Consider the following 16,975-nt stretch of genomic DNA (forward strand, 5'->3'; position numbering starts at 1 on the left):
CAGAAATAAACTATTTGTAGTGGAACTGAAAAAACAGGTGGCTAATGCCTTTGATTTCCTTTTTTTCTGGCTCTTTCTTCAAACCTATAAGCATTTAGTAGTTGGGTCTTATGGACTTTTTATTGTGCCAGATTATCCAGCTTTAGAGGGCAGAGTTTAAAAGCTCTAGTTTCTCTGACGGACAAAACTGACAGATTTCACAGCTCTGCAGTAAACCTTGTGAGACTTTTGCTGCTCTGTTCACCTGACTCCATCCACTTACAGCATTCCTTTACAGCAGTAGAGCTCTGAATGCTACTACATTCTCTCTAACTCCCTCAGTGAAAACCAGTAAAAATACCGAGCATTAAACCCATCATTTTTTATTCATTTAACAATCTTGTAATTGCAGTATTAAAATTATCATTATGCCTACTGCCACTTTTTGACTTATAAATTTCATTTCTTTCTTCTGCCTTTTTTTGTACATCTCCAACTATATTTTTTTCTGACTGGCTTTTCTTAAATTTCACAGAATTAAATAAACAACCAATGTAAATAAATAAAGCTGCATATTGGAGAAAAATATAGCAATTACAATATTGTTTAGGTTTGAAGTGACCTATTAAATTAATCTAGTCTGACTCTCCCTGTTCAAAGCAGAGTCCTACTAAAGCAGATTTTTTGGGACCATGTCCAGTTAAGTTATTTATTTTCTCCAAGGATGGAGACTTTGTACCCTGTTTAGAACATTTGACCACCCTCACAAAAGAAAAAAAAAAAAATTTTTATTTTTTATGTTTAGATGGAATTTTGTGTATTTTGATTGGTGTCCATTGCCTGTAGCCTCTCAATAAGCCCTACTGAGAAATGTGGAGAGAAATGTGCCCCTTTTCATCATTCCCTTCCTTCAGATATACATAAATCATTGATGAGGCCTCCCTGAACCTTCTCCAGGCTGAAAAAATCCTGTCTCCCTCAGCCTTTTCTTCTGTGAAAGGTGCTCCAATCACTAAATCAATTTTTCTGGAGCATTACTTGATCTGTTAAGTCTATATCTTTCTTGTAGTGGGAGCTGAGAGCTGAACACAATCCTGCAGGTGCAGTCTTACTAGCACTGAACCGAGGGGAGGGATCACCTCACTTAAATTGCTGGCAACACTCCTAGTGCAACTGAGGAGGTTGGTGGACTACTTTGCTCTGAGGGTGCATTGCTGGCCTGTTGTCCACTAGAATCCTAAGATCCTTTTTGGCAAAGATGCTTTTCAGATGGTTTCACTCCTGCATAAGCCGGTGCATCAACTTTCTTCCCCAGGTGCAGGATTTGGCATTTACCCTTGCTGACACCCACCCAGTCTACTGAGCTTCCTCTGAATGGTGGCATAACTATATCTTGTATAAACCTCTCCTCCTAGTTTTGTATTGTCTGCAGACTTGCTAAGATGTCATCCTTATCTGAGTCATTGATAAAGGTGTAAAAGAATATTAGAGCATGGACAGACCTCTGAGCTGCATTGCTAGAAACTGACTCCAGCAGGACTTGGTGCCACCATTCACATTCCTCTAGGATCAATTATTCAGCTCATCTTTACTCCATCTCACTGTCCACTAACCTAAACTTTACTTTGTCAGTTCCTCTGTGATGATGTTATGTGAGAGTGTCAGAAGCTTTCTGAAGTCAGGGTACACAATATCTGTTGCTGTGCTCTCATCCACCATCTATTAACTATTCCAATAATTGTAGAAATCTATCAAGTTGGTCCACCATGATTTCACCCTTGAAAATCCATGCTAATTACCCCTATCTTGCTCCTTGGCCTTCATGTGTCTAGCAAATCTTTCCAGGAGGTTTCTCTCTATCACTTTCAGAGTGACTAAGGTGATGCTGATTGGACTCTAGTTCCCTAAATCTTCCTTTTTTTCTTTCTTGAATATAGGACTGATATTTTTTCTCTCCTAGTCTTTGTGTACTTTTTCCAGACACTATGACTATTCAAAGGTATTCAAGAATAGCCTTGCATTGGCAGTAGCCAACTTTCATTAGTCATCATTGCCTTCTGTACACATTTTGTTTGAGTGCTCTATGTCTTGGTCATCCTCTGCTGACAATAATTCTTCATATTTATCATAGGAGCAACAGCATAGATAAATGTATATGACCACACAATATAATATTTACAACTCCTTTCTCCTTACCAATGCATATGTGTCCTTTTGGTATTTCTTTCATAAAGGTAGAATTTCTGAGATCTTTCCATTATCATAAACTATCACAAACTTTCTGAGATCTTTTCCATTATCATAAACTATCACAAGATTATAAATATTCTGTATGGTTCTTCTCAGAGCTGCTTCTATTTTCTTCTGAGAATGTCCATGCCCAAATCAGCAGCCTTGAAAGTTCAACAGCTATTTTGATAATATCTAAATGCAAAATGTTATCAAGAATTTGAAGCAAAACATTTATGAAGAAGGAAAAAGTATGCCTGGCATAGTGTCAGAAAGTGTCAAAGGTTTGGAAGAATCTAGAGAAGAACAAGAGGAGAGCAAGAAACAACTACTGCATTCAGAGTCAAAATCAAATCTAAAGATTTACATACCATAGCCAAGAGCTTTTGAATACATCTGGTATGCAACATCTGACCTGCTATGATTATGGCCAAATAGCTATCCCAAAGAAATCAATCTTTCTTTATTAGTGTGAAGTGTGGCAGGTGTTTAATTCACTACAGTTCTCTAATCAGAGACCAGAAAATATTTTTTTCTAGTAATTGGTACTCAGTGTTTTCAGTTATGATCAAAGCTCTGTTATCTGTATTCCTTGCCTAATTGAGTTAGTATGTTACTTCTGTGGAAATTTGTGCCAAAAATAAAATTTAAAAAAAAAGTTAGAAAATAATATTTAGCCTATTTCTGGCAAAAATTAATAAACTAAATCAATATTTCTAATTACACTCTGACTCCTATCTCATGCTCAGATGACATAGACTTCACAGAGTTTTTGATTTCTTTGACAAAATGAGTGATTTTCCTGTAAAAGGATTTGATGCTTAATGAATTCAGAGACTTCTAAAGCAAAGGCAACAAATTTTTTTCTGGGAACAAAAGCATTATCATATTGTATGATATAGAACAGTCACCCTTTAAAAAAAACCCTGTCTTGCAAGATTTCATTGTCTCACATACAAACTCATGTTTATAGTATTGTGTCAAAAAAGAAATAAAATTACAAATCACTTCTGAACTTTGCTTATTATATTTTGAATCAAAGCTGCCTATTGCTATCCTGAATGCCTTACTGTCTACATAAATGCACATAAAACCTACATGGTTTGAAAGTCAACAGGCATGAGGTGGATTCTATAATCATCATAAATCAACTAGAAAATCTGGGGTTTTTTTCAAACATAGAGTCTTTATTTCTTTTGAAGGTGAATGAGGCAAAAATGCAAAGAGCTTGATTTTGTGTCCAACATTAAATTTTATCTGAAATATAATTTTCCCAGTATAAACTAAACAAGTGGTATCTTTAAGACTAAAAGCTATATCAAATACTAAAAAAAATAAAATTGAAATTTTACTGTGATATCTTCACCATTGGGAGGTTCAAGTTAAAGTCTTCCTCAGTGTTTAATGAGAGCATTAAACCCTAGGAAGCCTGAGATCTTTTAGGAATTTGTCTCTGAATCCTAACTTGTCACTTTTCTGAGAAGACTCTCACTTGGGAGGGATGCATGTGGACTTGATTTATAAGGTGGTGTGATGAAAGAGGGTTGACAGAAAGATGAGTTGAGAAGTTAAGTCTTTAGTCTCAAATTTCATCCTTGTCATTCCTTGCTCTAAAGAGCAGCTTTTACTTTCCAAAAGGCACTTTTTACAGAATAATTCTGTTTAGCTTTTCTTTAGTTTATAATTTCAAACACAAGGCACCAGCCTCTGAACAGATTTTTCTCTATGACCTATATTTTCTGTCTCTTTCACACTTATCTAAATCTCTGTCTCATACATGTTTTCTGATACACCCTGGAAAACAGAGATTGCCAGCCAAGAGAAAAAACAAAAGACAGTGTCCCTGACGATGCTTACCTCAATTGAAAGAATTTGGCTTGCTGCAACTTAAGGGAAGTAAGTCTGTGAGCATTTGGAACCTATTCTTAACACATATTAACTGCTAATCCTCACTGGGAGTTTACAGACCTCTTAATCTCTTTAGAGATTAATTTATTTATTTAATCTATTTTTATTTAATTTATTTTGTTATTATTATTTTAATAAATTATTTATTTAATCTATTTTCCTTTCCTACTTTCCCACATTAGGAGAGTTTTAGGAATTGAAAAACCAGAATGCACTAAAAATTGTTTGACCTTACTTTCCCTTTAGCAGCTATATGCTCCATTGTTTACTTTTTGTGTGTCATATATGAGCTCAGTAAATTCCAGATGTTTTTAGAAATTGAATATAGTAAATAAAATTGTAGCTTTAGTATTCACAGGCAGCTGTTTCAGTCATATTTGTTTAGAGCTTGTGTAAAACGTCTTGATTTTTCAGAAGTTGCCATCATCAACATTCACTTATTGACTCATGTTTATGTGCTTAATATCCCGTTATGGAGGGAGTCAGAACTTTAAAGGTACACGTACATATAAACCATCATTAGAGATAAAAAAATTAGATAAGACACAAGGTCATCAAATGAAAAATCATAAACCTCAGAAGAGAAAGGCTAAAACCATTCAACAATATTAAAATTTTTAATAGAAATTCTTCCTTATAGTAAGCTGCCAGTATTATAAAAAGTATTTTTAAAAACACATGTGAGCAGTAAAAGAAAGAAATCCTATTTAGTTCAGGTCTTCTTCCATTCCATTTCTGATACATCAATAATAAAGAACAGTCCTATCTATTGATACCACTGGTACTAAACAAGCATTTTTTGTGTTCTTCTGATGTGAAAATGATGCTATTTTCCCCTGCCACATCCTGTTCTCCTGAAGTCTCTGCTAACCTGTCTCCCATTTCTTTCTGACTCTTGGACAGAAGCTTACCCACCAAATGCCTCTCACAGGAGGATTAACCACACTGAACTGGACTTACATTTGCTTTGTGCAAAAAGGTTAAAATTTGGAAGGTTTCTGGAAGCATCTAGCCTCAGGTGTGTGTAGCCTCTCTCTCATTATGAGATTTGGCAGGTTTCCATTGCTGTGTCCCTCAGGCACCTTAAGCAGTACTGATACAATTTCTGCTAGATCTGTTTTTTTATGCTGCAGAAGAAACCCTTTCTTCAAATATATCTCTTTTGACCTACTTTTTTTCTTTTCTTCCAAAATCGTATGCAGATGCTTATCCCTATGGCTTCTGACCATACCAAGACTTGTAGACAGATATGCCTGAACAGCAGGATCTCTTGAAGGTTTCTCCAAACTCACAAGGGTCTCCTATCACTGGGCCAGGATACTTAAGGCTTATGAAATACTGAACAGAGAGAAGGGCATCAGAAGCTTAAAGAAAACACAGAGCTTTGCATCATGGCACTCTTTGAGTAATCCTGGGAACTTGGCTATGGTTGGAACCAGTTGAGCTGCCTTTCAAACCCACTGCCAGCATGTCATAGGAGTCTTAGTGCCTGAAGTTTCTGCCTCCAGACACTCCAGAATGTTTTCTCTCACTTTCAGCTAATATTGCTGGTAGACACAGGAATGTGTGTGTTCAGTTACAGCTAGGGAATTGCTTATGAAGAATCCCAACATCCCCCACAGGACTGATTGTGCACAACACATCCTAATGGGATTGAGTTGTGCTACAGGCTGTAAAAATGTCCTGTTAATGTTAGTATCAGGACCAAGTGGGGCCAAGAAGCAGGACATCAAATTAAGATACAGAACCCTACAACATCTAATATTAATTTGTGCCCTACCTCTCAACTAACATCTAATTATGAAATCAGTGTCAAGAATTTAGGAAAAAAAATTATCAAGATAGGTCTAGGCTATGATATCTCCCTGTCTTATAGAAATTGAGATCTGCCAGAAAATGCACAGTGCTTTATTTACAGCCTCTTTCTATTCTGCGTGCAGCTGATGAAATCCCACTCAAAATAATGCATTTTTAACTGATCTTGACATCTTACATAGCATTTGAGGAAGCACTAAACCCCAGTCCTGCCTGAAGACAGAGCAATGCTGAACAGTCCAAATAGTCCATGTGAAAAGTTGATGTTCAGCAGAGCCTGTGCAGGAATGTTGCCTGACAGGAGTGAGTGATTTCTCTTTGGCCTGTTTGCCCTGTGCACAAGCAAAGACAATGTCAATGTTCACCTATCAAGTGGAGTGTCCTTTACTTTCCTGCAGACTAGATTCCTTCAGACTTCTGTATTTTTAAATTTATAAGTGCATTCTGAACTCTGCACTGTAGTTTCCATGTCTTAGTTCCTCATATGCAAACTGGGATGAGAATGCATTGCTGTCCCTTAGAGGTACTTTGTGGATAAATACTGTGAAGATGTAGAGGTGTTAAGACATGGTAGTTTTGAAGGATTTGGTAGTAACTCTCTTATTTTGACCTTGTAAAAGAGGCAGGGTTGCCACACTGGTTTGGTAGTACAGAATAGTATTACTAATAGATTTTTGGCTTGTTGTCTCATTCACTCTGAAAGGCTTCCACTAAGGAGATGTAAACAGCTTCTTCATGGTGCTAGTTTTCTTCTTAATATATTAACAAGATCAGAGCTGGGAGAATATTAAGGAAAAAAAAAAAACACCACTCTTCATTTGAATTTTTAAATTAATTCACTTTGACTTATTTTGAATCCCTATGGTGTGTGCTTTCCACCTTTATTTTAGCAAACAGGTTAACAGGAAGGCACATCCAGGAAAATAGGTAATTTTTAGGAATGGTTTTAGAATGTAAGAGGAAAATGGATCAAATTTCACAATTGTTCAAACAGGAAGCAATTCTAGATTGGTTGTAAATAGTATGCTTATCCAGTAAGGATACAGAATATATATGATGTAAACTACTGAGATTATCCGTTAGATCTAGAGCACCCCATGATAGTTGCTTTTGTATACTTCCCATGGAGTTCAATACTTCAGGACTTTGGAAAATTGACAAAATGTTGTATGAAATATCAATGATTACCTCTGGAAAAAAAGAGGTATAACTTCTGATTCCTCTTAACTGACCATTAAGGTAGTGTCAATGGCATTTACATCTATTTAACAACCTCTTTTTAATTCAGAGTCATAGACAATGACAACAGTATAAATGAGACTTGAATAATGGCATACAAAGCTTAAGTTAGTTCCTGAATCCTGGAAAGGGCTCAGGTGTGTTATACATTGAGAATGGGTAAATTATACATTTATAGCCCTTTGAGGCCTGCATGCAAAATTGTTTCTAATTTATTCAAAATTCATGTTATTCAGTTTTTGCTTATTCCAAGTGTGTTTAGCAAACAAGAGTCACTTGTGAATGATATGTTCTAAAATCAAATTTAAGGGTAAACTTAATTATGTTCACAGATGGTGAAGCATAATTGATGACAGTATGTCAATGTAAACTGGAACTAGCTGTGTCTAAAAACATATCACCACTATCAACAACATAACATTATGAATATTTTAAATGACTACTTTATAAAAAGGATGAATTGGTTAATTCTGGTTGCCTCCATACATGGCCTAGTATATGTCAACTATTTTTGTTTATGTGAGCTTCTGTTTCATTTGTTGCTACACATCTTGCTTTTTATTAATGCTGCAAAGAATCAACAGGGGAAATATTTTGGTAGCAAAAGGAAAATACATAGACTACACTTTTCATGAAACAATAATTGGGGCACTGCCACCTGAATTTCATGGGAATTTAGAAAGAAAAATAGGAGAACATAGGACTCTTTCTGCTTGATTTACCATCACCAATAGTGAAATTCTGTGGTTTTAGGATTCATTTGATAGAAACCACTTCCCATTTACATAAAACAGACTGAACCCAACTGTAGAAGAGTATTTGTACCTCCAAAGGAAAGATAGAACATTTGTTTGTTATATGGCCACAGTTCTTATAGATAAAAATGCATTTCAGGGGTCTAAACATTATGTATGATTACCAGATTTACATGTTTCCAAAAAATTTCCCTATATTATTCATTTATTATTAAGATCTGAAACTTGTAAAGATATAGTACTATTCTGTTTTGGTTTTTTTTTTTCTTTGTTTTAAATATAGATTTATTTTCTATGGTGAATATTTTCTAGCATTTGACTGAAGAATGGTAGAAGGTGAGAACACTGATACTCAGATAGTCTTCTGTAGGACTAGTGGGGTGTGTGCATGGCCTAGGGTGCCTTGTCAGGGAACTTGAATGTCACCCTACCCTGACTCTTTGGGAATAGAACTAGAGTCTTAAATATACTTAATCTCAGATTATTCTTTTCTGCCTAGGAGATGCTTGAAAAAAAAAATAGATATTTATGATATTTGCATAAAATCCCTTCTAAGTCAGAGAAATCAGAAGGGAAATAGAACCTGCTTATTACAAATTATTATTATTATTATTATTATCATCATCATCATCAATTGCAATAAATCATTGCAATTGTGATGTTACTTTTTCACATTTTCTTGTATAAGTAATTGAAAAAAGTAGTAACTTCCTCTGTAAGGAACCCACACAAGCTAAGCCCATAAGAGTGGCATAGAGTGGAAAATATGAAATATAAGAAAAAGACAAGGTTGTGCTCTTACCTTTGAAAATCTATCTATCTCCATCACTTCTCCCCAGGCTTCCTTATAATTGGACCTATTGTCAATACAAAAGATGTTTGTTAGTATTAAAGTGTCAGTGCTTTGGTGCTATGTAGCTCTGAACCAATTGTTGATGCTCCCAGGTGGACAGCAGGCAGATGATGACAGGGAAAATGTTGCTGAGGAGGTGCTGTTTGTAAGCTGCTATTACCCTTGCAAGTTGTTACAAACAACTGATTAACAGAGTAGCATTCCTCCTCCCCTGCATTTCCATTTGCTGGGGCTTTATCTTCACTGATAATGGAACAGAAGATTTTTTTGTGAATTCTCTGGCATACAGCAAGGCTTCAGTAGTGGCCCTCTACAAATGCAGAAGGCATAGTGGGATTTGCGTGTAGTAGTTTTGCATAAGTGTGCTTAGAGAAAGAATATTTTAATTTAAATATACTTTATTTTTTTATTATTATTAATGTAGAGTTTTCTTTACATTATCCTTCTTTCGTGACAGAGGAAACTTTAGATTTCAAGGAGCAATTACAAGAAACACTCAGGCAGAAATAGGTTAACAAAAAAATGGAACAACTTTACTGCACTGAATAACTAAATAATAAAACAGAAAATAAAATAAATGAATAATACTTGTGCTATTAAAATATAAGAACTCTGGGAAAATCATTGAGGAGAACATTTCACTACAAGAAGCAATTCAATAGGCTAGTGCAATTTTCTTTGGAGAAGCCATGTCCAATGAATGCTATGACCATTAAAGCATACCCCTGGGACTTTTGTGAGTTTACATTTATGCATCTTTGTTGAAATGGATTTTTTCTAGGGCTGTAGAATAGCAGCAGATCAAAGCATCTATCTCATATGTTCTACTGTGTTATGCTATGACTATATCAATTGTGATTTGAAAAAATCCATTATTAAATCTGTTTAAAACAAACACAGACACCACAATATAACAGGTCTAAGTCCATTTTATTACCTTACATTACACATTTAATGGATATAATTGTTTGATGCTAAGCTGTGTAAGAAGTAGAACAATAAGATTTGTTCTAAAGCAAAGATTAAAGAATGTTTTCAAATGTTTATGGATGCATTGGATTTGAGTCAAGGTTTTGGTAGCAGGGGGGCTGTAAGGTGTCCTCTATGAGAAAGGACCAGGAGCCACCCTCATGTCCAACAGAGATGACCACAGCTGGCCAAACCTGAGCTGGTGGCAATTTTATGATAGCATATTTAAGAGTAAAAATTATGCATATTAACTGTGAGAGAGAGCACTAAGAAAAACGTGATGGAAAAAACCATCAAGGAAGTGGAAGAAAAGCACTGGAGCAGAGGTTCCCCTGCAGCTGCAGCCTGCTGGGAAGACCACAGTGATGCAAATTGTCCCTCTGCCGGCAGTAGAGGACTGAGGGAGAAGCAGGAGTCCTGAGGGGAAGCAGGAATCCACATTGTAGCTTGGGAGAGATCCCACATCAGAGCAGGTGGAGATGACCTGAAGAAAGCTACAGCCTAAGGATAACCCCAAGAGTGAGTTCCTGGCAGAAAGGAAAGCAGCCTGTAATGGAGCAGGTTTTCCGAGGAGCTGTGGCTCGATAGGGGATCCATGCTCTAGTAGTCTGTTGCTGAAGGATTCTACCCATGGAGAGGACATATGCTGGAACAAATCATTAAGACCTACAGCCTGTGGAACGACCCCACACGCATAGAGTGGAAGAATGTGAAGAAGGAGCAACAGAGATGAAATATTAGATAATCACATGCCCCGTACTCCATCCCTCCTGTGTCACTCAAAGGCTGAGGGAAACAGAAGAGTCAGGAACAGGAACAAAGGAGTAAAGATAGGCTTGAGGACAAAGGTTAGGAGTGAAGAGAAGGTATTGTTTGCATTGCCCTTGTTTTCTCGCTATCCTGCTGTATTTATAATTCCAATAGATTACATTAATTTTCCCCAAACCAAGACTGCTTTTCCTGTGATGGTATTTGATAAGTAATCACCTCTTCTTTATCTCAGCCCACAAGCTTTTCATCTTATTTTTCCTATGGAACTTTCTTATGAAGACAGGGTGAGACAGTTGATGTTCTTCAACCTGGAGAAGAGAAGGCTTCAAGGAGATATTATAGAAGTCTTGCAGTATCTAAAGGGGCCTATAAGAGATCTAGAGAGGAACTTTTGACAAGAGGCTGTACTGGTAGGATAAGGTCAAATGGCTAGAAACTGAAAGAGGGTAGATATTAGAAACAAATTCTTTATTTGTAAGGCACTGGCAGAGGTTTCCCAGAGAAGCTGTGGATGACACATCCCTGGAAGGCCAGGCTGGATGGTGCTTTGAGCAACCTGATCTAGTGGAAGGTTACACCCCTGTCTATAGTGGGTGACATGATTTTTAAGGCCCCTTCTAACACAAATAATTCTATGATTCTCTCCATGTCCAGCAGAGGAGAGGGAGTTAGAGATTGGCTTGGTGCTCATATGGCAGCCAGCCAAGTTCAACACATGATGAATCATCTTTTGAAAACAATATCTGATACAAAGTATATTATCAAATAGCCTACTGTGGGTTTTCTTCACTGTCTCTGTAAATTCATGTCACTTTATATATTGGGATTGGCTGAGTTACCTCTGGAGCTTCTTAGAGCTCTATTGACTTCACAGGGCACCTACAGTGATGAGTTTTTAAATTATTGAAGTTGCAAAGGAAATTTGATGAGTTGTACAGTTTCTTTGTAGAAGTGAACAGAATAATTTTTATATTACTACTTTCTCTTAGGAGACTGTTGGACTTCTCTCTAAATGGCTGTCTTCTACTGGGTGCTGTAGTGTTTTAGTCTTTCAGTTCTCTTTTATTTTTTTGCCTGAAAGCCAAAGGCATTCTGATCATAATGTCAAGACATGGGAATTTCAGTACCAGCTTAGCAACAATCAATTCAAACAGAAGTTTAGGGAAGAAAATTTCATACCTGTGTGGGAGACATCACATCCAACATTTGTGATAAGGATTTGAAGTAAAAAGTCAAGCTCTTTTTATCTTTCACAACTGCTTCTGAATCTTCATTCATCAACGTGAGTTCCTCTTGGAGCTATCTTTACTATCTTTACATCCAACAGGTTGAGTGCTCTATGCTTTGTGTGCTTCAGGCAAGGCATGAGAGACAATGTGGTCCACTGCAGTTAGAACAGGGTTAGGAGTTCCTGACACCAAAATGCAGCTCTCTTAAAGGCTTGTTTTGTGTCCTGCAACAATATGCTTAACATATTGCTAATATATTAGGAATCAAAACGAATCTTCTCTGAAAAGGCTGACAACAGCTTTTTCTCTTCCCAAGAGCCACATGAGGATCTATCACTTGCAATTTGCAAAGAATTCTGGAACTAAAAATTGATAGAGTACAGTACAATGACTGTTAGCATTGCAGCTAAAACCAGTAGTATTTTATTCCTTTTTAATGAATTCACTAACAGAAATGTGGATTTTGCAGAAATCTCACCTATCTAATTTTGTAGACTCTGAGGTGAGTGTCAGAACACTGGGAGAAATTTTCATTACTAGATTCTCATACTTAGGTAAAATCAGGTTATTCTATGCAAAATTTGAGTAAATTTAGGCAAATTAAAAATGAAAAGAATAAACATACAAAGAGGTTCTTTAATGAATCATTATTTGTGATACTGTGAAAAACAAAAAAGTTTTTGCAATGTGGAAAACTAAACAGGCAAATCATAAAAAATTGTCAAAAATTTAATGAACTTTCTAAGATTCTGAAGATTCTGTTGCATGATTAAAAAAAAAAAACTGTTCTGAAGTGCTCATTTTTTGCCTTTGGTGTCTGAGACAGACAAATTTAATTTATAGCTGCGATTGACTTCAGCAATCCTGCTTCATTTATAAGCCATTATGTAATAGCTGTTATTTGATAAAGTGCCATTTCATCCTTCTCTGAGATAACTGGAGTAACTGGCAAAGAAAAAGGAGACAGAACAGTATCATCATATGTGATGAATACATTGTACTTTAAGCACAGAGACAGCAACAAATAAAAGCACAGGAAGAGATTTCCTTTCCAATTCCAGTTATTTAAATAAGTTAATGCATTAGGATTAACTGCCTAAATTCTAAGTTGATTATGAAATTCGGTGAACACAGAATATTTTGAACACCTGAGTTTTCCTCCATTTTATGGGCATTGATGTATAGACCTGGTCACTTGCTAGGATAACTTTGTTGGAAAATATTGTATTTATACTATTAATTTCTATCCTATACAAGTTCCTTAGAAATTTGCTAAGGAAACAGTAACATTGCCAGCCAGTCAAGGGAGGGGATTATCTCAGTCTGCTCTGCAGTGGTGCAGCCTCATCTGCAGTTTTTGTAACCACAAATAAGAAAGATATGAAGCTATTAGAAGATACAAAGAAGGGCTACAAAGATGGTGAAGGGCCTTGAGGGGAGCAGCTGAGGTCTCTTGGTCTGTTCAGCCTGGAGAAGAGGAGATTCAAGAGGAGCCCTCACTGCAGTCTGCAGCTTCCTCATGAGGGGAAGAGGAGGGCCAGGCACCGATCTCTGCTCTGTGGTGACAGTGACAGGACCCAGGGGAATGGCCTGAAGTTGTGTCAGGGGATATTTAGGCTGGACATTAAGAAAAGGTTTTTCATCCAGAGAGTGGTTGGGCACTGGAACAGGCTCCCCACAGAAGTGGTCACAACCTGACGCAGTTCAAGAAGCATTTGGACAAATTGAAAAATGCTCTCGGATACATGGTGTGACCCTTAGGTCCTCCGCAGGTCCAGGAGCTGGACTCAATGGTTCTTTTGGGTACCTTCCAACGTGGAATATTCTGTGGTTCTAGGGTTGCAATTAAAGATTCCTTTTGATTAAACTGTATAATTTATTTTAAGCAAATTTCATGTGTCCAATAAAAGACAAATACAATTTGCACAGTTTATCTTGTGTGATCTGCAACCGACCTGCATGAATCCAGAGTGAAATGGACAGTATTTCAATGAACAACACTGTCCCATCTTTTCTGGCAGATGCATTCTATTTTTCTGGTTCATCTATTACTGTTCTATTCTGAGTTCATTACTTCCTTTTATGTTCAATACAAAAGCTAATTATTGTGCTAAGCAGCTTTTCTAAAGGCTTTGCTGTTGCATCTTTGATTCTTCATGAACAGAATGGCAAATTAAAACATAGATAAATGATCTAAAATTGAAAACAATTGTTCTACTTATCATGCAATAATAGACACAAGGCTTTTTTAGGAGAACATATATATACAAAGACATTTACAAGTCTGCTATTCTACAACTCATGCATTACCTCCTCTCCAATTTTTTTTGCAGTAATAGCTATGTAATCAGTCTGTTTAGGATATATCTTACTAAATGGTTCTAATCTATATAGATTCTCACTCCACACTCTTCATGACAGTATCTGAGCAACTTCCAGTAGTGCATTAAGCAATGTGACTAACATCTGTCACATATTTTGGTCTCTCATCATGTCCCCAAGGGTAGATCTATGTGCAGTGAAGTGTTTTGTTTTGTATTTATTTATTTTTCAAGTGGTCCATGACTTGGGGTTTAATTAGTCCACAAAGTAAAGATTACTGTGAATCAGAGAAATGTGTAAATAGGGAAATGCTTGTCCTGAATTGAGGTACTGAAATTAATATCCCAAATATTAAGGTACATCTCTTGATAGTTTTTCACCTGCACATACCCAAACTTTTTTTCTTCAGTGTCTTCTTGAGAAATTTTACAGTATCTCTTTCCTAGAAGTGTATGGAATCAAATCTCTGACACTAAGCAAACCACAATATACACCTGGAGCTTTTGTATTTCACATCTGAGAGCTGATCTTGACAGTTTATTTGTGTCTTGCCTAAAAATAACTTGCAATAAACTTAAGCAGCTACTTTGATTATACTGCAAAGGTGGGGACTGAAGGCAGAACCTCACTGAAAGAGTGTTTTATGTTTTTTTCCATCCAGGACCACATATAAACTTAACTATTGGCTTTCTTATTTGAAGACAATAAACGTAAAGCAGATGCCTGCAAGTAAGCATGTGTTTAAGTACTCTCTTGTTTCCATGAATCAGAGCATAAAGACAGTAAAAGACCTATTTAGATCCTTTATCCCATTTCTCAGACCATGTGCAGTTCACATATGCTTCCCTTATGGCAGATTTGATAGGATTTTTTTTTCTTTTCCAGTTGTTTGAAGTGGTTCAAAGTAAGGTTCATTTGCTTCAAAGCACAATTGCATAGCTTAGCCAGCCTTAGCTGACTGGCTATTCCCTCTGAGTTACTTTTTTTTTTTGGTCTCTTCTCAGTTTTCTTCAGTGATAAAGCAACAAATTCTTAAAACCATACATTTTTTCCCATATTAGGGTGTGGAGGGAAGTTTAAAGTGAGGAGACACTTTGATGCCTATGTTAGAAGGCTAAGCTCTTGGCATCATTCTATGTCACCAGGAATCAGGCAGGGCAGGAGTTACCTTCAGTGCTGTGGGATTCCACGGTCTAATCAGGGTATCAGACGATGTGGGTTAAAATTGCTCAGAACTGCCCTAAAGCCCATTAGACAATCTGTTAACTGCTTTACTCTTGAGCGATAAAAACATTATTTGGTTTGTGTTTTTCTTTTGTTTAAAAAAGAACACATAATTTATTCCCTCCCTTTCCCCTAGCTAATCTGGTATATCATTTGCATACAGCTTTTCTCACCCCATGTTCCCTATTTAAGTATTCTAAAGTCAAATAGGGTGCTGATAAAACAGAGGTTGTGGCTTCAGTCCCTGTATGAGACTCTCACTTTAGAGTAGGTCTTGATGAACCTTGTGGGTCCTTTCCAAATCAGAATACTCTGTGTGATTCTGGGTAAAAAATCTGATTCTCTTCCTAAGTGCTATTGAGCCTTTGTGCTTTCTAAACCATAGAAGAGCAGAATAAAGGGCAGAGACAGCTTTTAGTGTAATGCTTGTTTGAAAAGATATTTGGTAAATTTCTGGACATGCATACAGCAAATTAACAGAGTGAAGAAAATAGACTCTTTTGAATCTAATGATTATTTAAGATGTGCTCCATTGCACATACTAATAAAGTATCATCGTTTGTATTAATTTAAGTAAAATTTATGGCATCACTGATGATATTTATCAGCATGATATTGCTATGGAAATTTAGCTAATAAGAAAAATAATGAACTCCTGTGCAGTTTCAAATTGCTTAGTAGGAAAGATTTATTGCAAAATTTCAAATTTGTTTTCAAGCAAGATAATGAAAAATGTATAAAATATTTTTATATTGATTTGTACTTTTAGTCTTGAGTTATGTGCGTTGGAAAATCCAAACCTATTACTAGTTTATTTAAAGAGGTAAAAAACCCCCAAATTAATTAATGTCATTAATCAAAATAAGCCATGTAAGTACAGATATCAAAGAAAGCCATCAAGAGCTGAAGCTGGGATACCTAAGAAATCTGGAGTGAATTAGACATGTTCAGGAAGGTATCTACTTTAGCTGTCTTTACAGGTTTTTTCAAATGAAATCCAATTTGATCAAAGCCACCCAGAATGGCATTTTGACATAATGTGAAGTGCTTAAAAAAAGACAGAATTGGAATATTCCATAAGCATTGAAGGATACTGTCAGCTTGCCAGGATGAAGGCCTCTAAGAAGTGGACAAAAGCCTCAAGAGAGTGACAGAACTCTTCCGAACACAACAGACGTACGATGTATATGTGGGAAGGGAGGTACACTAGAGAGGGAAAGAGAGCAAATCCTCAGAAACTATTTGTGCAGTGTAAATCTGTCATACAAAATCATCCCCATTTGTGCGTTAAGTATGCTATATTTATATATATATTTATATATATATATATACACACATGTGTACAAGTGTACATATATACATGCATATATGCAGGTACATGTACAAACATACACCAGGCTATATACTGAAGTTGTTTGGAGATATCACCAAAAATCCCCTTTTGAATGGTATGAATGATACCTCCTAAGGAAATTTCATTTTTGTCCTTGCTTGTGACTGTCTCTTGGTATTATTTTAACAGCTATCAATTTAAATATATTTAGTACTTTTAATAAAGCATGTTTTATAATTTTTTATAAAAGTACTAGATTATTCACAGAGTTATGGTTTGTGAAAACAGAAATAAATTCTTTTCAATTCCTTGATCATGCTTCATCAAGGTTTAAAATCAATTGTGGTCT

The sequence above is a fragment of the Molothrus aeneus genome, chromosome 2 (assembly GCF_037042795.1).
Source record: "Molothrus aeneus isolate 106 chromosome 2, BPBGC_Maene_1.0, whole genome shotgun sequence".
NCBI lineage: Eukaryota > Metazoa > Chordata > Aves > Passeriformes > Icteridae > Molothrus > Molothrus aeneus.